A 10,322-nucleotide genomic window follows, 5' to 3' on the forward strand; every position below is an offset into this window, starting at 1 on the left:
CACACACACACACACTTATCTCAAACAGAGGGACATGCCCCACATTGCCACACATCATGGGTTGGTGGAACCCCTTGGTTGGAGAAAACTTTATAATGAATTAATAAACGAATGAATCAATCAATCATACGATACAGTTCCAAAGGCTCTGGGATTTCCCCTTCCACTCCCAGATCCTCTCCCTACACAGATTTCCCCTATTTTAACACAATACAATAGGCCTTCAAAAACAGTCATAAGTGGTTGGAGAAATGTTAAAGAAGAAAAACTCCAGAGGTCATGGTAAGGGAGCCGGCACTGGAAGGCTGGGACAGGGTTTTGAGAAAGAAAGAAAGCCTGAACAGAGAGAGACTTCCTTGTCAAACATGGTCCCCAGCGGCCAGCCCAGAGGCAGCATTTTAGCATGGGATCTGAAACGAGACCATGAAGGGATATTCTCGCAGGCCTCTCTAGAGGGACCCATCCCAGCATGTGGAGAATGGAGGTAAGGAGCTCCCCACCTGGTTCACCGGCTGAGGTCCAGATCAGATTAGAAACCAGCAAGCCTGCTCACCAAGACCCCCTCCCCGACACCTACCTGGAGATCTGGGCTGGGAGCTGCCTCTGGGGGACTGGGAGCTGCAGGGGTCCTCAGCAGCCGCTGGCCCAGCTATATGGGAGCTGATGGGGGAGGCGGCCTCCCCAGCTGCTGTCCAAATATGGAAGTCCTCCTCTCCCCAGGCAGGACCAATCAGGGGCTCGGGGGCCTCCTTCATCATGGGAAGGAAGACCTCCTCCTGGTCACTCTGCTGATAAAGAGCACGTGACAAAGCTTAGTGACTGGAGACGTGTCCTTTAGAGTTGGAACCGGACAATGCCTTCCCAGTCCTGTCTCAAGCAGAGGCCACTTACCCACCTTGCCGGCCCCCGCCACCTGACCGGCACGTGCTTGCCGTGCTGCACCCCTCAGCAAAGTGGGCGTTTTAAGTTATCTTCTGGGGAGAGGGAAGATCAGTTCAGAAAGAAGCCACCTGTTTGTTAGGTGGGCCCCCACAGCCAGGGCCCACAAGATGTGGGTGTCAATTGGGTAGGTGGGAAAGCAGGATTAGGGTGGTGGGACAAATGAGAGGACGTTGCAGCTCTCCTGGCTGCGAGGGACCATGTGGGACTTTGAAGGACAGAGTTAGCCCCAAGGCCAAAGAGCCATAGAACAGACAGATGGGGGGGGTGTGCTCAGCAGGGTTCCTTCGTATCTTTCCCCATGTGCAGGGAGGGAGATGGGAGAACTCCCACATTCTTGGGCTCAACACTGACTGACCACCTGGCCTGTGCAAAAGACGCTTACTCAGTTGCCCCTGTAGGGGTCCCTTCTACAAGGGGAAATGCCAAATGGCTTCCGGAGCTGACTCTGGGCTAGGATTTGTCTATACAGGCAATTTGATCTTTATCCTGGCTGGAACCCCACCGACCTCTGCCAGATTTTTATTTAACCGCGCTACTTAGCAATGCAAAAAAGCGGCCACTTCTGACTGGCCAGCAGAGGGCGCCAGAGGAGCAAAGACTTCTCCAACCGGGTGTGGAAAACCCGGCACTTTGGGGGCAAGGAGGGGGGCGGGGTACTCCTCCCAGCCTTTCCATCTCTATTTCATTTTCTTCTAAACATTTAAATTTCCTTTTTAGCATCACAGACTTCCTAAGCTTAAGAACACACAGCAAACACAAGCGCACCAATCCTATAATCTTAGCAGAGACTATTTGCAAAATGTAGAGAACAAATCGCCTCCTATTTCACAGCCAGAGACCTGCCTGTGATTAGCTAAATGCTCAAAGTTGTAGTTAAGGTTGGGCTTGTCCTGCACTAGCCTAGCTCCTTCATGCTGTGATGGCATTAGCCCAGGGAGGCCCAAGATCAGGGAGTCAGGCACACAGCAGGTCACCCGGCCAGGCACACAGTAGGTCACCTAGCCAGGCACACAATAAGGCCACCCAGCCAGGCACACAGTAGGTCACTCAGCCAGGTATGCAGCAGGTCACCCAGCCAGGCACACAGTAGGTCACCTAGCCAGGCACACAATAAGGCCACCCAGCCAGGCACACAGTAGGTCACTCAGCCAGGCACATAGTAGGTCACCTAGCCAGGCACACAGTAGGTCACCCAGCCAGACTTCCTGCAGGTGCACCCACTCTCCCATCTGGACTCTGTTCCGTGCACCTGCCTGCCCGCTCCAGGCACACTGGGCTGGAGCCCTCTCCACCTCTCCCTTTCCGTGCCCAGAGGGTGGTGGGAGGCTGCTCTGAGTTGAAGAGGCTGTGGAATTTTGTTGTGAGTGAACAAAAGGCTGCTGTCAGGCACCCAGGGTGGCAAGGACTGTGGCAGTGCTGGCCAGAAAGGAGGAGCTGTAAGACCACGTCAGCTGTGAGGCTGGGCGGAGCCGAGGGACTGCAGCACAGTCAGGCTGCCACTCCCACCCAGGACCCCTGTCAGGTCTCCTCGGCAGGACTTCCCAGCCTGGGCGACGGAGAAGTCTGGGAAACGTCATCTCTGAGGATACAGGCAAAGTTTCAGCAGGTGGATGGAAGGGACTGATGCAGTCTGTACGTGGGGTGGTTTCCAGTCTAGTGGAGAGAACCAGACTCCTCACAAAAACCAGCCAGTGAAGCCACCCAGCTCCCGGGCCCCTGAGTACTTGTTTATTTGTTTGTCAGAGATCCAGAGTTTTATTTATTTATTTATTTATTCACTTTTTCCTAGAAAGCATTTTGGGTTTAAAACCAGGTAAGGGAGACACATTTCTGGCGCATGGGCAAAGGGCCCGCCTGCCGGCTCCTGCCCTGCCGGCTCCTGCCCTGCCGGCTCCTGCCCTGCCAGCTCCTGCCCTGCCGGCTCCTGCCCTGCCAGCTCCTGGGCCGGGAGGCCTTCCAAGCACACACAGGACGGTAGGGGGAATGGACTGGAAACTCACCTGCTGCGCCACTGCACACAGCTGTTTTCTTTCTTACTTCCATGAGGTCAAGAATGCCACGAGGCCTTTTCTGGCTTGTGTTGCTGTCGTTTTTGATCTTGAGGGCGTGCAGATTTGGGCCACGGTTGGTAGACATGGCAGACTGAAAGTCAATCACACGCAGACGGCTTTCTTGAACAGAAGGGAACAGAAATGGACTGGCCATCCAGATGCCGCAGCGTCCCCCTTCTCATCCCCTCTTATCCTAGCCTGGCAGTTCTCTGCCCCCTTTTTTTTAAGAGGTCCATTGCAGGCAGTTTGCTTAGCGTGCACAGCGCCAACCTGCGGTGCCATCAGCTCGCTCTCTCGTAGCTCCCTCGTCTAGTGCTGGCACACTCTTACCGTGCCAGCAACGACTCCTGCAGCACAAGCAGTCACCTCCCATTCCTGCATCTCCTCTCCAGCCCCCGGCAAGCACGGATCTGCTTCTGTCTCTACGGATTTGCCCGTTTTGGGATATTTCACGAGCCACAGGGCATGGGATCTTTCGAGAGGGCGATTTCCACTTAGCACTGTGGGTTTCACGTTGTAGCATCTAACAGTGAGACCATCCAGGCCTGCTGAGGTCTTGGCCACACCTTCAGGTGGGCGGCACCAGCCTTGCCCACCCATCTCCTAACTGGTTAAGAGACCACCAGTGGGGAACATCTTACCTGTAGGTTCCCCGCCCAACAAGGAGGGGTCAGGGAATGCTTAAAATTATAAGACCCTTCCTCAAATCTTTGGTGTCTCTCTCTCTCCGCTTTTGAGAGGCACCCCACCTCCCGGCTTTCTCTCTCGGGAGGTGCTTCCCCTTCCCTCCCTTCCTGCTCACCTGGTCCCTTCGCAAATAAACTTTTCTGTCTGCAACAGATTCCCGTCTTTTTATTTCTGCACTAAGCTGAGGAGAGAACCCACCGGGATTTTCTGGTAACAAACAGCACTTGCTCCTCTTTATTGCTGAGTTTAAGCAGAGTTTCCTAAAGAGGTCATGACAAGTTGAGTGCAAATCATGCATGGATTCAAAATTTTGCACCAAAATAAACTTATTTTTTAACTTCATTTTTCCTATTTTTGGGGGGGGGTGTGAGAAATGTGCTTATTTTGCTTGAAAGGCAGACTTACAGAGGGCGAGGAAGAGCCAGAAAGAGAGAACTCTTCCACTCTTTAGCTCATTCTGCAAAAGGTTTGGCCAGGCAGAAGCCAAGAGCTTCTTCCCGGTCTCCTATAGGAACATGGGGGACCCAAGCACTTGGGCCATCTTCTGCTGTGCTTTTCCCCAAGGTCATTAGTAGGGTCCTGGATCGGAATAGAGCAACCAGGACTCGAACCGGCACCCATATGGGGTGCTGGCATTGTAAGTGGAGACTTAACCCACTGTGCTACAATGCTGGCCCCTCCAGGGACTTTTGGAAGATCTGGCCTGTTGTATGGTTTCCAGCGCTTTACCAGATGTGCTCTCGCAGCTTACGGCTTTGCGACTTTAACTTGGGAGATCCCTGCTGTTCACTGACTCCCCAGATGTGTCAGAAATGAGACGTCTTGGTTGAGACAGAGGCAAATTGTTGGTTCTGCTTCTTGAGTTTGTCTCCTTGTAGCCTCCGGACACTGTCTCAGCTCGGGCTGGAAGGGGCAGGAATCAGACATGGAGCAGAACCACCACGGGCCGCTTCCATGAATGACATCAGACAATTTACCCTGTAAATAATTCCCAGGCTAAGAACGGTTTCTCCTTCACTGCCTGTGGGGAAACCGTGCTTGACTGAGCATGGCTCTTCCTTCCACTAGGAGACCGGAAGCCCTCCTGGTGGGCTGGGCTGGTCCACGACTGTGGTCTGGGCTCATTGTCCCCATGGTGCCAAGGAAAACAGCAAACCTACCACCTGGGCAGGCAGTGTAGAAAAGGGGTCTCCAGATCATTTGGCAAGAAAATCCTCCTGCCTGGGGGTGGGGGGCAGGGGATGGCATTGAGGGACATCCAGACATCTAGGCAAAAAGGGAAGTTTGGCATGGTTGGAAAATGTCATTGGGCTTGTGGGCCTGGGAAGTCTGGACAACAGGCCAGGCCAGTTGGTCGAGAGCTGAGAGGGCCTGGATCCGTAGAGATCTGGTCCACCTCCACTGCAAGACCTTGGGAAGTAAGCTTTGGCCAGAGAACTGAGCTGCGTGGGTGGGAGCAGGGCGAGGCATGCTTAGCACCTGGAATGTGGCTATGTGCGAGCAGTGGCTCTGGTCAGCCTTCCATGGCACCCACTGAATGACAGTGAACACTCATTGCCCTGTGCTCATTAATGCATCATTGGCACAAGTCCATGCCAGGTGTTTGCCGTGTGTGTGTGTGTGTGTGTGTGTGTGTGTGTGTGTGTGTGTGTTGTGAGCAACACCATCTGGCTTAGAATCCTGCATTTTTATGCCTGAGTCAAACTAAACTGATCTGGTGGGTCATGGAACACTTCACTCTGCCCGGTGTGGAGCAGCAGGCTGCGTTTTGGAAGCTGTACCTTCCACAGAGGCCTTCCCATTCACTCTGCCAGGGTCACCAGCAGGGAGGCACCCTTGGCAACACTAGGTGAGTGAGTGCACGTGCACAGAGCACAGGAGTGAGAGGCCTGGGGGAGGGTGAAGGCGGGGTTCCCATGAGGCCCACATGATTTGTGAAGAGGGAGGCTGACTTGCTGCTGGCGCCTCCCCAGAAACAGGGTGTTTTGACTCCCCCACATTCCTGTGTGGGCAAGTTACAATGAGGTCAGTCACAACGAGCCTAACCCAGTGCAACTGGCATCCTTGGGAGCAGGGGAGCTGAGGGCCTGGGCACACATAGGAGAGGCTGTGTGGAGATACAGGGAGAAGGTAGTTCTCTATGAGCCCAGGGCAGAGGCCTTGGGAGGTGGGATCCCATGAAACTTGCAGTGTCCAGAGCTGTGTGGAAGTCTGCGTGTGTCACGTGAGCTGCCCAGGGCGCAGTACCTGCTTACGGCAGCTCCAGCGGGCTGCTGTGGCTGCATCATCAGCAAGAAGGGTGACAGACACAGGGTCCTGGAAGGATTGTGGGAGAAAGGGTACAGTGAGGGGGGGACGAGGTGACCGCAAGTGGGTAGCTCTGCTCACCACAAACATTTAGATCATGACTTTGCTACTTTTTAAATATTTATTTTATTTTTATTTGAAAGACAGAGTTACTGAGATCTTTCATCCACTGGTTTACTTCCCAAATGGCCACAATGTGCAGAGCTGAGCCTACTCAAAGCCAGGGACGCCCATGTGAGTACCTGGGCCAAGGACTTGGGCCATCCTCTGCTGCTTCCCCAGGCCAAAAGCAGGGAACTGCATGGAAAGTAGAGCAGGAGGGACATAAGCTGATGAGTATATGGGATGCCATTGCCACAAGCAGAGGCTTAGCCTGCCATGCCATGGTGCCACCTCCAGGACTTTTTAAAGAGGGAGGAAAAAGGTGGGTTTGCTGGGATGATCAGAGAGGACAGAACTCCTGGCTACAAGCACCCCAGTGACCCTTAACCTGGGAGTGCCAGCAGGAGATGGCTCACGTTCCAGGGACTGTAGTGTGATGGCAGTGTCCATCCTTTGGAATGTCCTCTGGGTGCTGATAGAAGGGCACCCCAGAAGCCATCCAAAGGGTCATGTGAAGGGCAGAACAGAGGTCCTACTGGGTGGATGGCCACTTACGCTGAGCTTGCTTTGAGGACTGCTGGGTGTCCCTCCAGGTACTCCTTGGATATACATAGAGTCTCCCAAAGCTGGTAACCTGTATGAATCCAGTGGGCAGCAGTCACGTAGGCCATCACTCATGCACAAACACCCAAGACTTGGGACCTTTGTGTTAAACGCTTGCATTATTATCACAAGCAGCAGCAGAGAGCATGGGGCTGTGGGAGGCAGGGGGAGGCGGATATACTAACCAGGTAGCTTTGGACAGTGGCAGAAGGGAGTTTTCTGGATGCCATCTTCTTTTTTTAAATCTCATTTTGATGATGCTTACCTAGTTGAGAAAGATGCATGCCCATGTGGACTGCATTAGGGCTAAGACTGGGGGTAGTCCAGGCTGGGTTAGGCTGCAGCACCCACCAGAAAGTGCCAAGGTGAGGCAGGCCATGTCAAACTGGGCCATAGCATCCACCAGCACACATAAAACCTAGTGGATCGGGCAAAGTAGAGAGCCCAGAAAGGGGGCAGTAAGGACCTACCTACTGGTCCCATGCCCCTGCTGGTGAGCATGAGAACTGAGGCTGGGGGCAGACCAGGTTAGGCAGAGCTACAACACCCATTGGCCTGTGTGTGAGCTGGGTTATGGGCAAGAGCAAAGCTGGGCTAAGAGACCATATCCATCAGTGCATGCATGGGCCAGAGTAAGTCAGGCTGGACGAGCTTTGCCACAGCATCAGCTGGCAAGTGTTGGGACTGGGTCCATCATTCTGCTACGTAAGTGTATTCTGACATTGTAGGAAAGGACAATGGTAGAGAATCCAGCATCCTATTGTTAAGATATATTTAACGGTTCCATTTTAGGAGTCTGTTTTTGATTTGAAAGTAGAGATGCACACTGCATTGTATCTTCACATCTGATGTGACAGTTTCTTTTACAGTTATTATCCAGCCCCTTAAATGAAAAGTCATAAGAAAATCAACAACAGAAAGAAAAAATAGAAAATTAACAGCATGAAGTTAAATAACATGCCACTAAATGACCAACGTGTTGTTGAAGAAATGAAAAAGACAATAAAAAACTGCTGAGGTCCCTGCAGTGGGTGTGGAGGACGAAGGTGTGTGGAGAACTGTTCCATTGCAGGCAAGGCCAGAAGGAATTTCCTGCTGCATAGCAGGGTTGCATGGCAGGGCTGCACGGCAGGGCCTGGTGGGTGTCTCTGCATCCACCTGAAGGCGGTTCTACCTCCCTTTGCATGGACACCGGACCACCCCACTGAGAATTCTGTAATCTATTCAGGTTTTTATTCTCAATGTGAGCTTGGAAATTGATATTGCTGATAACATTTTACAAAAGGGCATTTTACAATTCATGCTGTGTCTGTCTCTGTTGCCCCCATTGACCATCCTTGATCTTTAGCTCCCTCCTTCTGTGATGCATTTCCTCCCTTAACTGATTCAAGATTAAGCTGTAGAATGAGGATTGTATTAGGAATGTGTTACTGATTGATATGCACCATCTATTGAGAGCTTTAAGGTGAAACAAGCAGCAGAATTATTCTTTGATACATCCACTTGTCTTGTGACTGCTTCTGTATAAAGTGGACAGCTTTCTTGCATTTGTCCAGTATGATCCTGAAATTGTAGTGGTCCACTCTTTTCTTTCTACGCCTACTCCACGCACTCTTCTCGAGCTCCGAACTCAGCTGGAGCTGGAGTTTGGCAAAAATATCTTCTTGAAGCAAATGATGGAGCCATCTTCTTAACTCAAAGATCACTGGGACAGTTAGATAAGGCCATGTATGCCAAGGGTTAGGCACATGGTACACTTAGCAAAGGGGTAGCAACACCTGAAATCATGCTGAGCATCGTGCCCGGTGTGTTCCAGGAGGAATTAAAAAGAACAGTCCTGGGCCTGGCATGATATCCTAGTGGCTAAAGTCCTTGTCCTGCATGTGCAGGATCCCTTATGGGCGCTAGTTCATGCTCCGGCAGCTCCACTTCCCATCCAGCTCCCTACTTGTGGCCTGGGAAAGCAGTCCAGGACAGCTCAAAGCCTTGGGACCCTGCACCCATGTGGGAGACCCAGAAGAAGTTCCTAGCTCCTGGCTCCTGGCTTTGGATTAGCTTAGCTCCGGCCATTGTGGTCACTTGGAGAGTGAACCAGCGTATGGAAGATGTTTCTTTCTGTCTCTCTGTAAATCTGACTTTCCAATAAAAAACAAATAAGATCTTTAAAAATAAATAAATGGAAAGAACAGTTCTGGCTCTTTCATGAGAGCAGTGTTTGGCCACCCTGTGTTGGTAAGGCTCTCCAGCAGAACAGGATCTGCTGCGTTCAGCACTCTAACATGAAAATCCACTAAAAATATTGCATGAAAATGTATTTTGGCTGTATGCTTAAGATGTCCAGGGAACACAAATGATTTTGTGCATAGAATTGGGTTCCGTCCCCCAGAGATCTCATTATGTGGACGCGAGCAAAGTCCGGAAGAATCCCAGATCCGAAGCATTTCTGACACCAAGCGTTTCAGACAAGGTCACTCAGCCTACACAGACAGGAAGGCACTTGTCACCTGGAGGTGATCCCACAGTTATGGGGACTGGGGAGTCCCACGATCCACTGTGCATGTGGGAGGCCTGGGAGAATCGTGATGCAATTCAAGCCCCATTCGCAAGGCCAGAAGTAGAAGAGCAATCTCCAAGGACCAGCGAGTCTGCTGGAGGCTCAAGCACAACAGGAGGTGGGGGATCCCAGAGGTGAGGATGTGGCAACAGGGCGGTTTGAGGTATCCTCAGACGAAGTCCCCCAGGACCTGTTTATTTCTCAAGGAGGGGCAAGTGTCCGTCCCTCTGCCTGACACCGTGCTGCCTCCAGGGCGTCCATCTGCTGACTCCGCCCAGCAGGGGAGCTGTGCAGAGAAGGCAGTTCCTGGGTTTGAAAGGTGGGAGGTGACAGCTCCCCTGCCAGCTCTCACATCCAGAGCCTCTCCAGATTCCCACCCGGGGTTCTGTGAGTTCCTCCACCACGATTCCGGCCTCCAGGTTCTTGTTTCTCAGGATCTGGTCCTGAATCAGCAGCATCACTTCTCCCAGCCTAGGGACCTGTAGATCACACAGTGTCCGCCTCAGGTTTATCCTCTCTGAACTTACATGGGGCAGAGGTGGCGGTGGGGAGGGTGGGGCGCTGAGATTCCTCTGCACAGCTGAGGGATTTTTTCACAGCAGGCTTCTTGCTCCCCTGTTGTCCTTCGCCCTAGAGACCTCCCAGCTGTCACCATCCAGCGAGAGTGCCAGGCTGTTGCTTTTCAGGCAGCTGTTGGGTTTGTCTAACAGTTCTGGGAGTAATTCAGGTTTGGGGCTGCCTTCTTTTGCAACCCTCTGTAGAGCCCTAGACTATCTCACATAACAACCCCAGCAGCATCGGCATCACTTGGGAATTGGTTATAAGGTTTCAGTCCTATCCCAGTTCTCAAGGGAGTCTTGGCAGGGGTGGGGCATGGGGGCAGGGAGAAGGGGGAAGACTGTCGTGTTTAATGAGCTGCAGCTACAGAGGAGCAGGCTCCTGCATCCCGTTAGAGTAGTTCACAGCTCAAGCATGGAGTCATCATCCCAAGCTTGTTGGGACCTGCAGATCCACGTGCACATTTTGATTGGAGCAGTCCAACGGAGGACTCACAGGATGGAAATCCCAGCTCAAGT

The sequence above is a fragment of the Ochotona curzoniae genome, unplaced genomic scaffold (genome assembly GCF_017591425.1).
Source record: "Ochotona curzoniae isolate NIBS_2020 unplaced genomic scaffold, NIBS_Ocur_1.0 contig_3520, whole genome shotgun sequence".
NCBI classification, from domain to species: domain Eukaryota; kingdom Metazoa; phylum Chordata; class Mammalia; order Lagomorpha; family Ochotonidae; genus Ochotona; species Ochotona curzoniae.